Source organism: Sebastes fasciatus, chromosome 6 (genome assembly GCF_043250625.1).
Source record: "Sebastes fasciatus isolate fSebFas1 chromosome 6, fSebFas1.pri, whole genome shotgun sequence".
Classification (NCBI taxonomy): Eukaryota; Metazoa; Chordata; class Actinopteri; order Perciformes; family Sebastidae; genus Sebastes; species Sebastes fasciatus.
The window spans coordinates 25131353-25152843 of NC_133800.1; the positions used below are offsets into that span (position 1 = coordinate 25131353).

General features: G+C 39.1%; 1 protein-coding gene across 2 annotated transcripts in view; it reads left to right on the top strand.

Moving 5' to 3' along the window:
* LOC141769557 (leucine-rich repeat transmembrane neuronal protein 4) overlaps nt 1-21491 on the top strand; it is a 51802-nt gene that overhangs the window by 29208 nt on the left and 1103 nt on the right. The window lies entirely within an intron of this gene.

A 21491-nucleotide genomic window follows, 5' to 3' on the forward strand; every position in this document is an offset into this window, starting at 1 on the left:
GTATTTATAGATACCATAGAGAGCTGGACGTATTGTTCAGTTGTGTTCATTTAGATGAAGGCCTCTGTCTGGTTCTATTCTTTCCAGCAGTCCGTGATCTTTGCTGCGACAGACTGGAACAGGCATTGTAATCCTGTAATTAGTGGAGTATGCACACAGAATTTAGACACTGGCTAATGAAAGTGCTCTGTTGTGCCAGTTTTCATCACATTAAAAAGCTAAAAGTCTATAGCCACACTAGCTGCTTTGATGCTCGTTACACACCAGAAAACAAAATCATTTGATGAGGAATGGAGACATTTTGCTGCTCTCAGATCCTTATTGGGACAAGATATGTAAAGTTTGGCCTGATGGTGGCGCCACATGAAACAAAGATCGCCTACTATGCATATTTTCAGGAGAATACTGGTATTTTGGGGTTGTACTAGAACATGTTTACATGCTTTAATGTTCAAAAAATGCTTTATTTTTCTCATACCACCTGTGCTGCAGCACCTCTTTTCACTGAAACGCTCTGTTTGAGCTCCTGATTGGTCAGCTGGCCCAATGTTGTGTTTCTACTGCACCAAACTCTTCGGACTCCACTCCAGCTCCGCTCTAACTAGCTTTGTTTTAGGGCGTGCCAAACTAGCCGTTATGCAGGTATTATGCAAGTGTGTTACTTGGTGCCATAATCACGTTACGGAAAACTTCAAGCCTGGTGTTTCAGGCAGTTCAGGAGCAGTGATTCTGTGGGGGAGAGTAACTCCCTTTGGCGTGGACTTTGGGCTTTATAACTTCGCAGACTTTTTACGTGCACAAAAAACTATATGACAAACTAAAGGAAAAGGAAAAAGCACAAAATCATAATAGGTCCCCAGGGCTTTATACACTTAGGACATCTCAGACTCTTGTCAGGCTCACCTCCAAATTGTCAGACTTAACGTCACCGTGAAACAGATGTTAGAACATCTTTATCTTGTGTAATGTGATGTATATCTGAGTGAAACAAACTAAATGGGAAGAGATAGCTTGAAAGCAAATGATTTGGAGCTATAGTGAGATACAGAGCTTTAGTCCTCCACCCATCTCCCTCTGCCGCCTTATTAGATCAGGAAGAGGAGGACTAGAGAGAAATGAATAAATTAGGCCTCAGGCACTGTATTTTGGAAATATATATGTATATATATATATATAAAAAAAAAAAAGTTTTGCCCACTGAGATCAAAACACACACCTCCTAATATGATATCCCTCTGCTAGCTATGACCCACGAGCTAACGGTCAAGTGTTGTTATGATGGGCGGGGTTAGGTAGTTGTCCTGTCCTATTTAATTGGATAAATGTATGTATATGCCCCCGAGATCAAAATAGTCAAGCAAAATTTTGTACCAACCTATTTTCCATGACACTCTCAGAGCAGACCAATCCTGGCACACCCCCTATGATCTTTGGTGCCCCCTAAGGGGGGCCCGGAAACCAGGTTGGGAACCACTGTTATGCAGGAAAAGGGAGAGAAAAGTGAAGAATTTATGACATATGTAGAGAAACAAGAGAGGCTACATGATAAACAGGGACAGAGGATTAGAGCTTGGGTGATGTAGGATATTTTTCATTTCGTTGTTCATTTCAGAGGTGCATTAAAGGGGAACACCACCTAAATTAACAATTCTAATATGTTATTTCCATGGTCTAGCAAAGTTCAATCAATATTTGGGAACATGAGCCAGAAACCAGAGAAATAAGTCTCAAACTTGTGATGTCATAGGGTATAAAGTCTGGAGCTGCTCCATAGACAATGAATGGGAGACTGATTTTGTGGACCCACAGAATGTTTGTTTGTATCCCCAAATGAGCTTTATTCTTTTGTAGTGATCTCAGTTGTGAAACAGAAAATGTTCCCATATACTGAGAACATTCCCCTGGGTGCTCTCAGTGTCATCTATAACATCTCTCCCCATTCATTGTCTATGGAGCAGCTCCACACTTTATACCCTATGACATCCCAAGTTTGAGTTTTAGCACTCTAGTTTTTGGATTTGGGAGAGAGTTGTTCATGTTTGCTAATATTTTTGGACTGTCTTAGACAACAACATAGGACCAACTTGTATGAATTTTGAAAATGGGCACAGTTCCCCTTTAATATATTGTTTTGGACACTACTGTCAGGCCACCAGCATGGCTAAAAATAAGGATTTCAAAGCATAGTAGATTAATAGTCAACCCTTAATCTGCTTGTTGTTAATTCCCATTTAGAGCATCGCTATATAATCAAACTGAACCTGTAGATCTTGTAATCAATTACATTTGTCTCCAATCCTGTAGGGCTTAAAGAACAGATGCAGGCTTGCCCGAAAAACAGAAAGTGGTCTTATATCACTGCAGGATATGGAAAACCCCACTGACATCTTCTACACCTCCCTATCCTTCATCATATCACTGAATTTAAATGCATGTTGTTCAGAAAACATTGAGGTTGCTGACCTCCACTCCCCTGTTCCCTTCATTCTCTCATCTTGCTTTTTCTTAGGTGATTTATTACTGTGCATTCTGCTAGGTGCATTTCATCCTGTTCAGCAGACAGACAGCGTAACTGAGTCATGCTGCAGCAATTTTGTAAGGGTAACAAAACGTTTGCACTGTGACTGTGAACTTACATCCCCAAGGTGACCTCCGGGGGGATCCTGTCAGGCTACCCAAGGTGACAGCTGAGCACCTAGAGTGCGCCGTGCACACGGGGAATGCTCTGCAGTAAAAATGTAGGAGGGCGTCACGCAGATGAGATTCATTCATCTTAATACAGTTGACCATCAAACTGATGTGTCTGCAGGGGTGCTAGTTAGACAGAGGAGGAAATGCAGGGAGACAAGAGAGGAGAGGAGAGAAGCAGTCAGGGCTATGGGAGAGGCTTCTCAGCTGTAAACACAATGTTCCCTCTCCACCATCAGTCCTCTGAATAGAACAGTATCTGTCACCTGTTGGCAACGTCCTGGCAGAAAAGCTCATTTTGTAAAACTTCTGCAAAGCACATTTTAATGACTCCCAAATGCTCAGCAGCACAATTATTCTTTTAAGTAAAAATCTGTCACACTTTCATATAAATGAACGGGTTTTGCTACTCCACATCATTCGCTGACATGCCGCAGCTCAACAGCGATTAAAAGTCACTTCACAAAGGCTTATATTCCTGTTTTAAACACCCACTGTCTGTAAGGGCTTTCCCATAAGACATATTTTGCCAAACAGGGGATAATGAATTTCATGTTGCCAGCAGTTTGTCTGTAATAGTTAGCAAAAGCAGAAAACAAACAAGAAAATAGCCACCAACAGAAGCTCAAATATCATCAACTTTAACAGAAAGTACAAGGAAAAACATGTCTGTTGGATTGTCAAGTAATTTCATGCAATAACACCACAGCAGTGACAACTTATGCTGAATGCTAATATAGTTAGTCGACCTGCAGACTCTTACTGCACCTCCTCATCCAACCAGCTGCTTCCTTCCCTGTAAGACTGATCTCACAAATCACTACGTCTCTTGACTGATTTTTGAGTTTGCAGTTTGTCGCTAACCTTGGTGACCATAGCCACTTCATGGTAAACGCCTTACAGGTACTTGCCAATAGTGGCAAGAGGAAAACTTTGGCATGGAGAGCAGCAGCATAAAGGTTGCATTAACACTTGTTGTAGAATTGTAATTTCTTTGTTTCGTGACTCAAGTTGGTGCTTCATATTTATTAACGTGAGATATGCTACTTTTGATAGTCATGTACCAAAGCAAGGAGAAATAATAACACATAGTGCTGTTGTCAGTAATGTGGTATATTGCTTATATTTCAGCAGTTTTAACCACAGACTGTATATAAAGATGAACAACATGACAGCTCCACAAAAGTGAAGTTAAAACATCTTGATCGCCCCCTGGTGGCTGGCTGCAGTATAGGTGATAAATGCCACCCCCTCCATGTTAGCGGATGGGACATAGGTCAAACTAAAAAGTCAAAGTACACGTCAAATACATTTTTCCCAAAGATGGTTTCTGTCATTTTTGGTAGTTCTTATCAAGCTGATTTATGTTCAAGTGTTTTGTTTAATTAGTTCTTTTATGTTTTTAAAAGGTGATCCTACACCTGAACCTACACAAATCCTACACAATGTACCTTTAAGTAAAATGTTGAATGCAGGACTTGTAACAGAGTATTTTTACACTGTGGTATTACTGCTTTTATTGAAGTAAAAGATCTGAGTACTACTTCCACCCCTGCAGTTACCCACTGCTATAGGGGTGCAACTACGCACATGGACAGCGTGGTTAAAGTGTCCTTCTCTATACCAGGCCTGTGAGGAAGTGCCATGAGCACTGCCAATGAAACCAAATTAAAACAAAAAAACATAAATCTTTGAGATAAATGTTTTAGACCACTTAAAGTGGGGCAACACAGTTTCATCAACTTCAGCCTCTTTGTTTGATCGGGGGAAGGATGACAAGATAAAATATGGTTCTGTGCGGCGGCTATTGTCCCACAGCGCTGGCCACACGCCATGTCAATCGAGTTGTATTATATTATCCTTCTGCAATATTCATATCTCATCACCACGGATGAATCTTTGCCAGGCCTTGGCCCTTCATAATAACAACCCGATCCTCCCAGTGCAGATCGTTCCTCTGTGGAAATATCACGGTAGGCCAACAGCTGGCTGCAGTTCATCTCTTGTCGCCTCACATTTTCAGCCACATCAATATTGTGTGTTATAAGTCTGTCCAAGTTCAGAGGCTGTTTGAGACTGTAGCACTTCAACAGATGGCCATCCTCTTGGCCTCTTTTGAAGGAAACAGACAAACAGAATAAACCAAATTTGCAGCTCATTGTCTTGAATATTTTGTGCAATTAGGTGTTTCCTAGTAGAAATGTTGGTTCCTCAACAAATCATGAGGAGAGAGAGATCTAATCTAGAGCAGAACAAATGATTTGTGTGTGTGTGTCTGTTTCTATGAGCTTTCTGGTCAATATCTTTTAAGATTTAATATCAGAGCAGAAACTAAAGTGGATATTCACATAATGACGGAGCACATAAAATATCATGTGGCATAAACAGACAGCACACACACGCAATCTTCCACAGCATTAAGAGTTAGACATACAGCCCATTCTTTAGAGTTATCACCATGGAAACTGGACAGGAGTGAAAAGCCTGTACTATGGTGGATGGAGCAATGGCACGACAGCATCCTGGGTCTTACACTGTGACATTTATATGAAATGGTTTAGTTAGCAGCGTGCATATCTGTCCTCTGAAACGCTAAAATGTATAGATTATTTTTCCTATACTGTTGCATCTTTTGCTTTACTTTAACCACTGTAGCACCACTGATTTAATGCAGTTCTGAGTTGTTAGAAGGGGGTCAGTCAGTGGTGTTTCAAAAACAGTGATAACAGTAATTTCCTCAGCAACACTATTCAGTTATGCATCAGTAGCCAAACAGGTTGTCATGTTGCATGGCTGGATTAAAGGTATTACCTAAATTACCTTCATGATTCAGAAAGTCAGCTTACCCTCCAGAGATGTTTTTTAGGACATATAAAATTATTTGATTTGTTTCTGAAATTCCAAACTGGGGTCAGGGGACCCCCAGGGCTCCTCGAAGTGGCTCCAGGGGGTCCCCAGCAAAAAAACTGGTGGAAACAGGCTATTTTGTGAACACATGCCAACAACAACATCAGCAACGTGTCTCACGTATGGTATCACATCATTTACTGTGGATTTCTCGTGTGTTTTCATGACAAATCGTAGTTTGGAGACCTCATCGGGGATTCCTCCCGATGAAAGATCTTGTAGTGGGTGACCTCCTGTCTCCAGTCAGTCATGTAGTGTGAAAACCACAACGATTTCAAGTCTCCCGATTACAAGACACCAAGTTGTGTAGTGTGAACACTACTGCGATCTGACGACTTTGAAAGTTGTGTAGTGTGAACTTAACTTTAGGCAGACGACCTGACACTGAAACAGGAAACAAACTTACTAAATATACAAGGAACTAATTAATTAGTGAAACTCAGGTGTGGTGGAAAACATGCAGAAATGCAGAAAAAATGACAAAGGCAGGAAGTAAAACAGCATGACACATGGGGAGAGTAACTTTCAAAATAAAACAGGGAACAGACTACACAACAAGCCAAGACCATGACAGGATCCTTCAATCACAGAAACAAAATGTCACGAGTTATTTGAATTTCAAAATCTTCGACTGCAAAACTTTTTGCGCAGTGCTCTAAATATAGTACTGGAGGGGAAATGTAACCGAGGAACAGTTTGCACATGACTAATTACCTGCCTTATGCAAGCGTCTGTCAGAGCTTTCCTTAATTAGCAGATAGCTTGTTAGCTTGAATTCTTCATGTTGTTGTGTCTCGCCGACAATGGCAACAGAGACGTCTTGGAAAGAAGAGTGGAAGGAGACATAATGTAGTGAAAAAGCCAACGGGAGGATTATAGCGGCCTCTTTTGAGTCAGACTGTGTCCCCCCAAAGCTGAGTTTAGGTTTATCCCAAGCCAACATTTAATCCTAAACCCCAACCCCTTTCCTCTCCCTGTTTTTAATTTAACTGTAATCCCCAAATTAACCCCTACTCCAAGCTTTCACTTATCCATTTCACATATTATGTATGAACTCTGCAGACTAACAAATACAATCACTTAATTGGACTCTCCAAATAAACTGTGGGCAGATTACCATATCTCTGATGTCCCGGAGAGAACCGGCACATCAGCATATCCACACAGATTTATGATGTTTCAAATGAGAGAAGGACAGACTCCAACTTGAGGCTGTATCTGTAACATCTTCCTATATCAAACAAAACATTGCCCGACTTTTCTGAAGCAGTCATCCGCACAATCAATGAGCATTCAATCTGAACCAAGGTGATTGTATTATTGCCATATCCATTAAACACATGTCAGTCAGTCTAGTCTTTCGTATCCTTTCGTATCCTTTCGTATCCTTTCGTATCCTTTCGTATCCTTTCTGAATTTACAGTGCTAAATTATCTGTGATTTGCAACATTAGCTCGGTATCTCATCTGGACAAAGCAAGGCTGATAAACTCTAGAGATCCATTAGAGAATGAAATAGCTCGGCCTGGTGCACCGGATTCCTTTTAAGACTTTCTTTTAGTGTAACCGACTATGTCTGTTTTGACAAACCTCTTTTCTTTTTGTGAGAAAGTGGGGGAAAAAAGTTCAAGGAATATGAAATATGTTGTCTATTATTAGTGGTCTGATTTCCTTTTTGTGTAACTTTGTTGTATTTCTATTATGAGGGACTGGGTGCTTGTTGCTGCTTTCCTTCCAGTGCCTGCTGGACCAGGCACCATCCATCTGTGAATCCTGAAAAGCAATAACGGGGTTAAGACCATAACTTAAAAACTATTTATATTAATCCTACAATAAATTACTTTTTGGCCACTTGGTTATAAACACAATATAAACATTATCCCCTTTTAAAGCTAGGGTAGGTAATGTTGTTCATGTATTTTTTTTTGGCTGTCGCAGCACTATAATAAGCCTATCCAATCATTTCATTCAGCCCGAATGAAATGATTGGACGGGATGGCACACGCTCTGCTTGTGCACTCATTGGGCGTCACCAGAGTCTTCACAAGCTGCTAGCTTGACAGCTGTGAGTACTAACAATAGCCATGTTCTATGTTTACGTTCATTATGATCATTTTGGGGGAGCGGCTTTGGAGGGAGGCCTGAAGGGACGGCTGTCAGTGTTGCCGATTTGGCAACTTTCTCGCTAGATTTAGCAACTTCTGGAGCTAGTGCTGTGAGCTACTTTTCATATTGTAGCGGACTCTCAATTCATCCAGTCGCATCTGTTTATCTGGGGCCCAGGCTAAGCAGGGTATTCCAGACGTCCCTTTCCCCAGCAAACTCTAAGGACACAATTCACCATAATCTGGTTCAACACAAGCAGTTCAATTATGTGTCTTTTCTGTATTGTTTCCCCTTCACATGTCAGAGTATAACTATGACGCAGTGTGTTCAGAGTAACGTCTTCTCAACAGTTGGTTTTTAGTAATAGCTGTGCTGAAATATAAGACACACATCTTTGTGTATTTAAAGATAGAAGTTGTTTGTCTCTACTTTCCTGTAACTTCTATAATATTAGTACTTATGTTCATAAAAAAACACATGAAGAACATGAAAGAACACATGTAAATGTATCTTTCAGTTTCAGTTTCTTTTTTTCGTAAATTTATGACTTTATAATCTCGCACATTTGAGAGTTTTTTTCCCCCTAAATTTACAACTTTAATCTTGGAAATCTTGGAGTTTTTTTCTCAGAATATTACCCCTCCCCTGGCTCCGTAATTATTTTTTTTACCTACAATGGCTCTACTATGCCATCGTAGCGACATTATCATTCATTTGCAGTCATGTTTCTGGCCACCTGATAAATATAAGTCCAATATTCACTCAGTTTTGGTCTCCACCAACTCGCCGTTTGGTGATGGGAATGTAGTGTACAGTTGTTGTTTTTTTGCTGAAGCTGCATGCTACAGCTTAAAATGATGCTATGAGAGCAGTGAGCGTGAACCAAAGATGAAAAATTGCGGGCTAGAAAACCAAAACAATGAACTTAAAAATGGCAAAATCTCCGCAAAGCTGAAGAGAAATGCAGAGTTGGGTAATAATTATCTTTGGGTTCACCACTAAGAGTGAACCCTTTCACATACAAGTAGTTATGTAAATATACAAATGTTGATTATAGCAGCTTTAAGTACACTTTAACTGTTTACTTTGGAGGAGAACTGGTCAAAGATATTTCTTGGACAATTCAAGGCTACAAAAACATATTATTATATTTTCCCAGTAAAGCAGAGTTGGTCTACCGAGGCAACCAGAGCCCAAATGAAATAATACCAGCATTGTACATAAAAAAATCACTAGCTGTTTAAACTTCATGTTCCGTGTTGTACAATGTGGGCATGTCAGTAGAGCATCTGGCATCTATCAAATTGGATTACTTAAGGTCTCTGTTTTGAATGAAAAGCCTATGTTGTGGATTTATGTTTCTTGTCGTGAATATTATTGGAATCACATCAAGGACGGTATTAGTCTTCCATACAATGCATGTTACAGAATGAAAGCAGCGTTTAGCTCCAACTCATGTGTGATGTTTGTTCCATGAATTAACTATGAAGCTTGAAATAGATATGGAAGAATAATACACTATGATACCATCACAGTTCCAAGTAAATAACTGTGACCTTAGAAGCGACATGTTTTTCATTTTGTTGAGGATAAGGCATTTAATGGCTGTTTTGACCAGCAGCACCAGGACATACTGTACTTACATGTGTGTGTGTGTGTGTGTGTGTGTGTGTGTGTGTGTGTACACATGTGTGCGCGCATGCGTGTCCGTGCATGTGTGTGTGTGCGCACTCAGGAATGTGTGTGGGAGTGTAAAGCGAGAGAAAAACAGTCAGCGAGGGAGAATGAAGCAAACACTGTAGCACACATCACTTCTTGTTGTAGGGATTCATCAATGCGTCTATATTTCTTGGTATCCATATTCAGGTTACTGATATCTACATACATCAGGAAAGACTCTGTATAGCGACTCATAAATTGTCCATCCAGTAAATAAGAGTAAATCTCAGCGTGCGTTGCCAACATTGATGAGCAGAAAATGGGATGAGCAGCATTAGGAGAAGATAAATCCCCACATCTGAAGGATTATGGTTATTTTGACAAATGCGAAGCGCTTTTCAAATAGAAATGTAATTACATGGTGAATATTAAAGTCAGCAAAAGATGATCTTTCTGGAATTCTAACACATGCAGTATTATAATGTACAACTTTCAGCTTCTGTTCAGACGGGTGTCCGTTTTTTTTCCACTGATTGCTGAAATGGAAAGGGAAGATGCTAATGGTTTGGAAAATTACTGTAAGATTTATTCAATATTCTGTTTTATTTTACAAGCGCAGATTAATCCTGGCTTTTTTATGCATATTTGTAACATTCATAATAATGATGATATACAACACACAACAGTAGTAGAATGTAACTAAGTGCATTTACTCAAGTACTGTACTTTGAGCAGTAGTAAGTAGAATTGGAGTAAATTAAAAAAATAAGTTATTTTTATAAAACGATCACTATATCCTGACAGTAGTGCATGAGACAGGTAATCTGAAAAAAAACATGTGCCTCTGTGTCCTCCGATGCTCCTAATGGCATCTGCAAGATTTCACAGACCGGAGGAAAACAACCAATCAAAGCTGATGCAGGAGCCTTGCCGTCTCTGAGCAGCTGTCAATCACTCGCGAAATCTGATTAAACGGTCAAACTAAACAGCGCTGATCAAATATGAATCAATATTGTGTTACTGTAATGTCTATTTCTTGCCTCAAATGTTTTCAGAAACATCTTGTAGTGTACTGTTTAGTTGTAAAATGAGAAAGTTTGTGACCCGGCATCCATGTTGAGATCAGTTGAGGAAATACCAAGCACCGCCCACCAGCCGGAGCAAACTTTTAATTTTTTTAATTTTTAATTTTACAGCAAAACGGTACACTACAAGATGTTTCTGAAAACATTTTAGTTGAGAAATAGGCATTACTACCACCTAGCGCTGCCTAGTTTGACCATTTGATCGGAGTTCAGAAGTGATTGAGAGCTGCCTCCTATGACTCAACATCAATAGGAACGCTCTCTCTCTGAAATGACCTGTGATTGGCCAAAGTCCCTTGTCACCGGCTAGATTTTTTAAAGCCTGTAAACAGCCATGAGGAAGTGCAGTTTAGTTTTCTCTCAGAGCACTTGAATTACAATATGCTATATATGTAAATAAATGTTATTATGGAATTTTTTGCCCAATGATGCCAAAAATATTCTGCCAACTACGGCTTTAAGTACAATTTTGCAGTACTTTACTCGATATGATATAAAATATAAATCTACTGATAAATTATTATATGTTTTTATAGGTTAAGGTACCCAGCAATATATGAAATAATGAAAATTAGCCCCACCTTTACCAGCTACATTAAAGTGATGAACTCATTAATGCATCACTAATTATAATCCAGTAATATTATATATTTGTACTTGATGCTGATACTTTTGTACTTTTAATTGAGTAAGATTTTGAATGCAGGACTTTTACTTGCAACAGAGTATTTTTACACTGTAATATTGCTACTTTAAGAAAAGGATCTGAGTACTTCTTCCACCACTGATATACAATATCTGATTGTTGCCATATTTCGCCTACAGTACGCCCCACTTAATTAAGTTTATTTGTTATTAGCTCCATGTCTGTGTCACTCACCCTGAAATCATTTTTTAATCTATCCATGCTAAGCAACAATCAGGGAAGAGGGTCTTGTGGCAGCATTAGCATGCCATTCAGCATCCATGTGTGTGTAGCCTAATAGACAGCGATGATAATAGAGGCTTGTCTGTGCTCTCTCGCCTTGGCGTTGACCACTGAGTGAATTATCCAGCTGACAGAGAGCAGCAGCGCAGCTCGGGCGGAGGATGTTGTTAATATGCCAATGAGAGCTCATGCCTCCCGTGCTAGTCTGAGGCATGCTGGCATGGTGCAGCTGCCGATCACCTAATTGGGAATCGTTTAGCTGCAGCTTGACCTACATTCAGAGCGGTGCAAAGTGGGACCACCTATGTGAATGTTTTTATTAGCAATACAAAGCTAATCGCTTGGAAATTAGAATTAATCGATGCACGCTGTGTCACAAGAGTTTATAAGCTATCATTGTCCTCTTCTACATGTGCAGTAAAGTGCTCTAGAGTGGGTCCGTGGAGTGCTTTATTGAAGAACTGTACCTTTTGTTATAAAACTGAATTTGCCAGAGAGGTAGTTGAGCCAGTTTTTGTTGAGAGTAAGATGGGAGGATTGACAAAACTCTCATGTCTGAACAGTAAATATGAAGCGAGCCCCCAGGAAGATTGTTGGGCTTTAAAGCAAATTTGTGTAGTCGCCAAAAGACTTTTTTTCCTATAGACTTACATTACTTAAAGAGTTTTGCTGTCAAAGAAAATAACGCGTGAAAGCAAATTCATATGAGACTAGAAAAACCTAAAGAACCCATTGGTACCAACCGTGTCATACTGGCTCGTCAAGAAGGAGGTTAAATAACGCTCCAAACGTGCGCTAAATTTTGGCGAGGAAAAACAGGCATGGCCTTTTTCAAAGTGGTCCCTTGACCTCTGACCTCAATATATGTGAATGAAAGTGGTTTCTATGGGTACCCACGAGTCTCCCCTTTACAGACATGCACACTTTATGATAATCACATGCAGTTTGGGGCAAGTCATAGTCAAGTCAGCACACTGACACACTGACAGCTGTTGTTACCTGTTGGGCTTGAATTTGCCATGTTATGATTTGAGCATATGATTTTTCATGCTAAATGCAGTACCTGTGAGGGTTTCTGGTCAATATTTTTCATTGTTTTGTGTCGTTAATTGATTTCCAATAATAAATATATACATACATTTGCATAAAGCAGCATATTTGCCCACTCCCATGTTGATAATGTTGATGGTATTAAATACTTGCCAAATCTCCCTTTCATGTACATTTTAAAAAAGATAAAAAATGTGCGATCAATTTGCAATTAATTGCAATTAACAATCATGCAATTAATCGTGATTAAATATTTTAATCGATTGACAGGCCTAGTAAAGAGAGATATGTGACTCAGCGGATTTTTTTTTTAGTTAAATCAACCTCCCAGATTGAATGCTTGAATAGCTCTTATTTAAATCATTAGGTCCTAAAAGTTGTAAAATGCACTAACAGACGAATCCAGAGTTATTCATCTTCCTCCGTTCATGTGAATGATATGATATTGCTAAATGATATTCACCACAGACGAGTGGTGTCTTCTCATCTAACTCTGCAAGAAAGCAAATTGGGATATTTTCCAAAATGTCAACTTTTCCTCGATATATTTTTTTTCATTACTCTCTGTGTAGTCAGATCGACTGTTTTTTTTAATATGTTAACATTACAAAATGACTTGGTGTGTGCTACACAGAAAGATTTACACCACACTCTGCAGTCTCGGGCAGAAATGGCCACTAGAACTGGTAGTGAATAATTTGTCATATTGCCTGGGGTGAAGATTTCAGTGCTTATGTTTTGCTGAGGCTCAAAATTGTATGAAAACCACACTCTCACGTCTCCTGTGATTTCTGTCTCTGCACCAGGCCTACTGTCATTTATTTTTCCCAAGTCACCCAAATCCCCCCCCATGTTTTATGTTTTTTTGTCATTTATATTTTATCATTTTTGTTTTGTCAAATTACATTCTTCATAATTTTTTTTTCTAACTCTCTGTGTTATCAACTCCCAAAGAGCTAAACTGAAATAAAGTCAGAAATTAAAAAAGAGCACTTATGTTTAAACTAATAACTGTTACCACTTGAAGCCTAAAACAATTCCCAGACCAATGGAGAAGATAATTTCTTAACACTTTAGACTCTAGAGGTTTGCAAGGATAAACAATGAGTCATTCTAGCTGAGAGGAAAATGCAAAAAAAAGAAGAAGTGTATCATGAAATTGAAATGCAATGTTTCAACCTCAGATATAAATGTGTTAGGTTGGAGTCAGGTAAAATGGGCCACCAGACAAGGTACGAGCGTCATAGCCCTTTAAAATTGTACAGCCAATCACAATAACTGATCTTACATTGTTGCTACAACATTAGTTGACATGTGACAATAGTTCTGATTGGTCTGATGCTGCTAATATGGGCAGGGCATAGTGTTACATGAAGCCTGTCAGAGAAATTGTATGATAAGTGAGCATCGTTTTTAAGCATTGCAGAATGCTTATAGGATGGGTTAAATGCAGAGGTCAATTTCATGTATGTATCTGTATGTATATGATGATTCTAATAAGATTTGCGTTAACGACAAATGTTTGACACAAGCATGCACCTACACCCACACCGCTACACACAGTCCAAAAAAGACACACACACACCCCCATACACACAAAACAGACACAAAGACACCGATGTGCAGAAACACACACCCATACAACGTGATCAGTTATTTTTTAAATGCATTACTCGATGAAATATTTGTTCAACTATGGCACATCAAACACAATAGTTAGTGTAAATTTACTGCTGAATTTAGTAAATTGTGTTGCCCTCTTTTTATATTGGCCCATTTTACCTGAACATTGTGTCGTAGGCGTACTTCAAGAGGGAAACTGTTGATATTCTAACTCTCATAATTCCAAAACAATTATACTTTTTCACATTTTTGTTTTAATAAATAAACATTTAAGAGACCATGCCAATTTTAAAAAATATCATTAGATATCATGCATAGCTTATTTGATGGTCTTATAAATCATTTACCAAAAAGTGGCCCATTTTACCTGACTCCACCTTAGATAAAGGACTATGGAAGAAATTCTGCAAACTTATTTGGCGACCCTAATAAAATCTCCTGTGGGTCCCCACCCAGTCTTTGGGAATGGCTGGTCTAGACATTTTACTTAAACCACAAATGTGAACCTTGTGGTGCTTGAGGAAAAGTCACAAGATACCAAACCTAGTAGAATTCACCAATGAATAGCTGTAACAAACTTCCTTGCAATCCATCCAATAGTTGTTGAGATATTTCTGTTTGGAAGTGATGAACTGACCAACATCGCTATCCATAGAGCCAGGCTACGTGGCTACAAATGATGAGGACCGAAACAGCACAAATACAGCTGACTAATGTGCCTGTTGCTATATTTTGGGTAGTAAGTTGGTCTAGAAAAAAACAGCTGTCTGGTAACCAAAAGGTCACATTTTTAATTTCAACCACATCCTTGTGTCTTTCAATCAGCCGACCAATTATTACGACCTCTCCAGTGTTTTTGTGAAAGATTTCAAACAGCTTTTCTAACTCGGTCTCTCTGGATAAGAGCGTCCACTAATTACTAAAATACAAAATGTCAAAACGAAGTCAATTAACTTAATGCCAGCTCTCTTCATAAGTGTGATGAAGTCTCGATGCAGTTGAGAGTCATTAAATTGGAATTAATGTTGTTTTATATGTTGGCAGTTTATCTCACAAGTAGACAAAACATTGCATTCACACTGAGCAGATGCAGCATTTTTCCACCAGTTGAAATATGTGTATTTCTGAGACAGTAGGCTCAGTTTCATGTCTTAGTGTAGAAGAAAAGAATAAAAGCCTTTTTGGCCAACTGAGCTGAGTGAGCATTCAGGTTTAATCAGGAATATTGAGGAAACGTTGGCTGCTATGGTTGGAGCTCTTAGAGAGGTGACTCATTGGCTAGCGTAGCTTTGGACGGCCGCCAGCAGAGCTGCTTAGGGCTGAACGCTGCATACAGGCGGATTTTGTCTGAAGCACGATCGCCATCTTTCCCAACTTTAATGGCTCAGGAAGTCCTTTCCAATCTGGTTGTTTGCAACACAAGCGGATAAATATAAAATTAATTCAAATCTCTTGATTACAATAGCTATCCAAGAATATCCTTGTTTCCTCTTGACAAGTGTAAGTCGTTATTCAGTGAGTCACTGGCTACTGGCCAAGGTAATAAAGCAGGCATCTGGCACCAGCCCCATCTTGTCCTCACTTTATGTTAACTGTTTAAACTACAGCTCAACCTGTTTACTCTCAAGTGAATTTAAAGAGAACAGAATACACTGAGTGTCCCGTATAAAGGCTGCTACCTGCGGAAACTACACCTCTATTTCAGGTGCTGTATTGTATGTGTAGCCTATAATGTGTAGCTACTGTATATTCCTTGATTGTAACATGAAGAATGTATTTCTACTGTTTACTTCAATTGCAATGTAAGCGTAAAATAATTGCCACCGTGATAACTTTTAATCCTAAAACCACTGAGCAGTGTTTTGGCCTTCAAATTTACCAATCTTACCAATCTTTTTTTTAACTTTGGGCTGTTTTCGTCCTGAGCCAGGTGTGTTTGAGTCTTGTTAACCCTCTGAGACCCGAAGGATTGCAGGCGATGCCGACCAACTTTACTGTCTTTCAGAGACTCTAGCAAGTTCAATTTAGAGCTAAAGTTAAGATGCATCATATCATTTGAAACTAGTAAACCTAAAGAATCAATTGGTACCAACGATGTCATGTTGGCTTGTCGGGACGGAGGGTAAATAATGCTCCAAAGTTGGCATGGTCATTTGTCTCTGACCTGAAGATATGTGAATGAAAATGTTTTCTATGGATACCCACGAGTCTCCCCTTTACAGACATGCCCACTTTATGATAATCACATGCAGTTTTTTGCATGCAGTATAAATGTGTTATTTTCGCCTATTCTAAAATTATGTGTTTGAATATTTATGCATACACTGGTGTGCATAAACAATCTTGGAATTACATAAATCGGGTATCACTGTAAAGCTGAGAATCTTGTGGATCTAATGAGCCCAAATGCATACATGTGTGATGATGTTAGTCCCCATAGCAGCCATTTCTTTCTTTTCTTTCCACAATATTTTATTGAATTTTCAAGATCAAATATAAGAAAGCACATGACAGAAAGGATAGATACGAGCAGGTCGCAAACCCTGAGGGTTGGAAAAATAAACCAAAAAAAAGGGGAAAAACAGCATTGTATGAAGATCTGTACATTACATGAAAAGACATTATGCAGAAGTCTCAGGGCTTGGATACATTATACAGATCAGGGAATACACAGCTAAGGCAAGGCAGTAAAATGCCCAGAAGAGAACATTAGACATTCATGGGGACACTGGAAGGGCGCTAGTCCACAGTGCAATGCCCCCTGCGTATTAAATCTGCTGTATAGTTTGGGAGGTGGTTTAGAAAAGGTGTCCACACAACTCATCGTAAACCCTCTCATCCCCCTTCAAGATTGAGCTCAAGCGCTCCATTTGCAATATGTTAAAGATTTCTCCAAAACACTGGTTCACAGTAGGAGGTCTGGGCTTAATCCTCATAGCAGCCATTTCATTGTAGTGAGATTATTTTTGAAAATTTGACCTCATCTGTATAAAACGACTTGTGGTGACCTCTTGGATAATCACAGCCTCATGAACTTTACAGCCAGTTTGTGGCTAGAGCTAGCAGCCTAGAGCATTCAGAGGATGTATGGCGTTCCTATAGGTAGATTAACAATAAGGGGGTTTCTGAGCAGTTTCCAGAACAGAAGTGCTCGCCATTCAATTCTTGCAGAAATCTCCAAATGTCAAAAGTTTTTGATACCAAATAACAGCATGGCTTTTTCTATGGTGTTCCTCCTCAAAGTCTTGGTGTCTTAATGTGCTATTTTGGAGGGATTAATGGTCATTTTTATCAATTCTTGAGCGGTAAAAAATGGAATAGAATACAGGAGAGCGCGAGAAATACAGCAGTGCAGAGGACATTCAAGAAATGTCATTAGAACGATTCATACTGTAAGTGTGAAATCCCAGTTTCCGCCACTTGCTATTTCACATCCCACTACTTCCCTCACTGTTTCACTGAAATCAATTCTCACTGACGAGTGTTGAAGAGTCAGAAGTTCAGTGATGTTTCTGTCTCTCTTTAACTCTCTAGTGTCAGTAGCTCAGCCACTGTAATGGATTCATATGTGAAGTGTGGCTTTAGAGGGCTGATCTGGGGCAAGTCATATGGGCTCAAATGCTTCTGCTTCAGTTCTACTTTACATTTGAGAGAGAAAAGTTGCAGATATACCACCCTCGGCTGTCAATGAGATGGCCTTACTAAAAAATTAAAGGCCTCATGAAATAGAAATTGTAGTTTATTTCATGGTAAGCGGCTCCATGTTAATAATTAAAAAAACGTGACTGCAGCTTAGTGTGCACGTAGTAAGAGTGCACTTTATGTAAGCTACAGTAGGTGACAGTTCAGGCTGGAAAAGGCAGCAACTGACTAAAGTGTTTGAGGAGGAGGCGATATATAAAAAAGAAAAGGGTCGTGATACACTGTGGTTGTTTTTTAACTGCCTTGCTGGGGGGGATAGTATGTGTGTATCTCTACATGTCAGTGTGCTTTTTGATTGGTAGCATACAAATCTCAGTTCTGCAAACCCCCAAAAATTTGCATGCATGCTGTTTGGAAAATGAGTTTTCAGAGCCTTCACTTCTTGATGTTGCAATGTTAACGGCACAAAGTCCATGCCGAGGCATTACCACACGTGTTGCATAACACACTAGGCTATACCTCCTGGGCGAGCAGAAAAAAACTGCTAGTTTAACATATCCTCACCCCAGCAACAACCTCCCCTTACTGCCAGTGACACCAGTGCCCCCACCACCTTAATAGACAGTTTTTAATTATTTAATTAGCTATTATTATAATCATTATTATTATTATAAATTCTAATATTTATTATTATTATTATTATTATTATTATTATTATTATTATTATTATTATTATTATTTATTATCATTATTATCACCACCTAGTTATTACTATTATAACTGTTATTATTATAAATACTAATACTTAGTATTATTTATTATCATTATTATTACCACCTAGATATTACTATTATAAGTATTATTATTATTATTCTAAATAATAATATGTATTATTATTTATCATTATTATTACCACCTAGTTATTGTTATTATTATAAATAATACTTATTATTATTCATTATCATTACTATTACCACCTAGTTATTACTATTATTACTATAATAATAACAATAATAATAATAACAACAATACTACTATTACTACTACTAATAATAATAATAATAAAAATAATAATAATAATTTATTTATTAATAATACAAATTTGAAAAAGAAAAAAAAGCAATGGCACGATTTGTAACCTCTGCCGTGTCATCATCAATGTTGCGGATAATGTGTTATCATATACGAAGTATTTTTCACTTCTTTGAGTCTAAAAAATTCCAAACAGCAAATTGCAAACGGAGATGAAAACCTTGACGTTGATGCATTTGCCGCAGACTGAAGATAATGATAAAAAAAGACATGAGGAGCTACTTGTGTCAGGTTCTTTGAGAATCAATCTGCACAGTGATGTTAAGCAGGATATACGTATACTGTATGTTTGACAGACAGCACTGCAGAAATAACCTGACACCACAAACAGGCAGTTGCTCTCAAAGCTTAGCGTTGCAGTTTTTAACTTTTCTCTTTTGACTATTATGAACGACACAAATCCGACACAAAAACCCAAAATGCTATTTAAGTCCTAAACATATGACTCCTCATAACTGTTTAAAAGGTCAAACGCTTTCTATTTTAATTATATTTATGCTGTCTGGACTGTCCGTACTGTTTATAGTGAGAAGACATATATAATAATAGCACTATATCTTTCTAAAAGGTGAATTTATTTATGTATTGATAGATCTGTAGAGGGAAGGCAAAAAAAAAGCCTTTTATTGTCTCAGTAACTGCGGCTCAGTTTATTTTACGGCACCTTTGGATTCAGCCGGGATAAACTGGCAACGTGGAAGTTAAACAGCGGAGGCAAGAGATGCTGAAGAGACAAAGGTTGGAAGTGCTCTGCCAACTACTGCTGTACACACAGAGAGAGAGAGAGAGAGAGAGAGTGTCGACCAAATGTATATTGACTGCACTTACATGTTTGACTCTTTCTATTTCAATAATTGGAGAAAACAAGTCTTTTCCCATGACAATTTGTACAGAGAACTCTCAGATTCAGACCCCCCACCCCTCCTAGTGAGCTCATTTTGCATTCAGAGCATTGTTGTTCATGAATTTTTTATTAAGGCCTCTGAAGTAGTGTGCAAAGTTCAGCTGTTGAATTAGACAATAGAGTGTTTTCAACTAATCTTCCTATTAAAGCGAAGAGCAAACCGAGGCAGATCGTTTCCGGAAAGGAAAACATGACCATTTGAAAGCTGTGATTTTAAATTCAAGCGTCTGAATGGTGACGGCGCTGTGAAGCTTGACCGAACCAGATGGAGAGAAAACCTGAATCTAAAAGCCATTTTGGCATCAAATCAGCTTCAACTAAACCCTTCTGTGATTCAGTCAATTAACCCAATCCAACATATTTCACAGAAGATGTTCTGCCCACAACTCATATTATGGTGGTTTTTCGGTCGCGTCTAGAAGGTAACCTGCAAATTGCGAAAACTTGCAAAAACTTGCAAAAACTCTTGGGAGACTCGCTGCCCAACCGGGTCTCACTCCTAACTCGTCAAATAGCGCCCCTCAGCATCTGATACCGACGCACCGAAGCACCTTTTAGCGTCAGTATGTGACGAACCGGGCTTTCAACTAACTCCAATGTAAACCTACCCACTGCGTTATTCGACGATCGAAGCAAGTGACATAGTATTAATAGCGTGAAAGTCCGCTACGGGCGGGTGGGAGGCGTGGTGGATGGGTCAAACAAACACAGACTTTCACCGGGAGGCCGGTGTTTGTGTCCCGTGTAAGTCAACAGTGACTTATTTTGTCACGTCAGTCGTTAGTCACGTGACTCGTTGGTATCTTTAGTCCTGTGAGTCACGTCAGTCGTTAGTCACGTGATTCGTTGGTATCTTTAGTCCTGTGAGTCACATCAGTCGTTAGTCACATGACTCGTTGGTATCTTTAGTCCTGTGAGTCACGTGAGTCGTTACCCACTTGACTCGTGGTATCGTTAGTCCTGTGACTTGTTGGTGTCGCTGAGTCGAGTCAGTGAAGTTAACGTCAATCACGACCGTTTCCAAACCCTAACTAAGTGGTTGTGTTGCCTAAACCTAACTTCCTGTGAAAACTGAAGTTTATTTTGAAAGGACACTATGCATCTGTAACAAGCGTATATTGGCACGGCGTCCCTGACACGTCCAAAAGTAACGCAAGGGTTCCCCGTGCGTTGGTCTCCGATGCCGAGGGGCTCTGACCATTTGACGAGTCGGGAGTGAGAATGTGTTGCGCTGCCTGACAACCTATCCTAACCTTAACCATTAGAGGTCAATGACTAACCTTGACCATTCAAGATCAGTGCCTAACCTTGACCACCTCGCGTGAGTTTTGCAATTTCCATGTAACCTTCTAGGCACAACCTGATTTTCCAAGCATGCACTTTGAATCCTGCAGCCTGTGGTGGGTTTCACAGAATTGGTACAAATGGTTTAATAAACAACATTAGTTGCAACAGTATGTTCCTTTCTTATGCTGCACATTAGGGAAGTTGAATGTGCAAGTGTTAGAAAATGGGAATAATTCATTGCCTAGAATAAATGCATTGCTGTTAAAGAAAATGCAGAATATACTGCCGTTCAAAAGTTTGGAATCGCCTGCCACTATAGCTTGATTAGATTGCTCAGGGGACTACTCTGTATTTCTGAATGGTCTTTCATGCTTTTAGGCTGTACAAAGTCCTCTTTACAAATAGATGTTATTTCGTATGAGGGGTTTGTTTTGTACATAGCGAACAAAACGCTGTACAATGGTTCAACCAGACTGACAACTGAAAGGGCAGGAAGAGACAAGGATACCTCTGAGCAATAG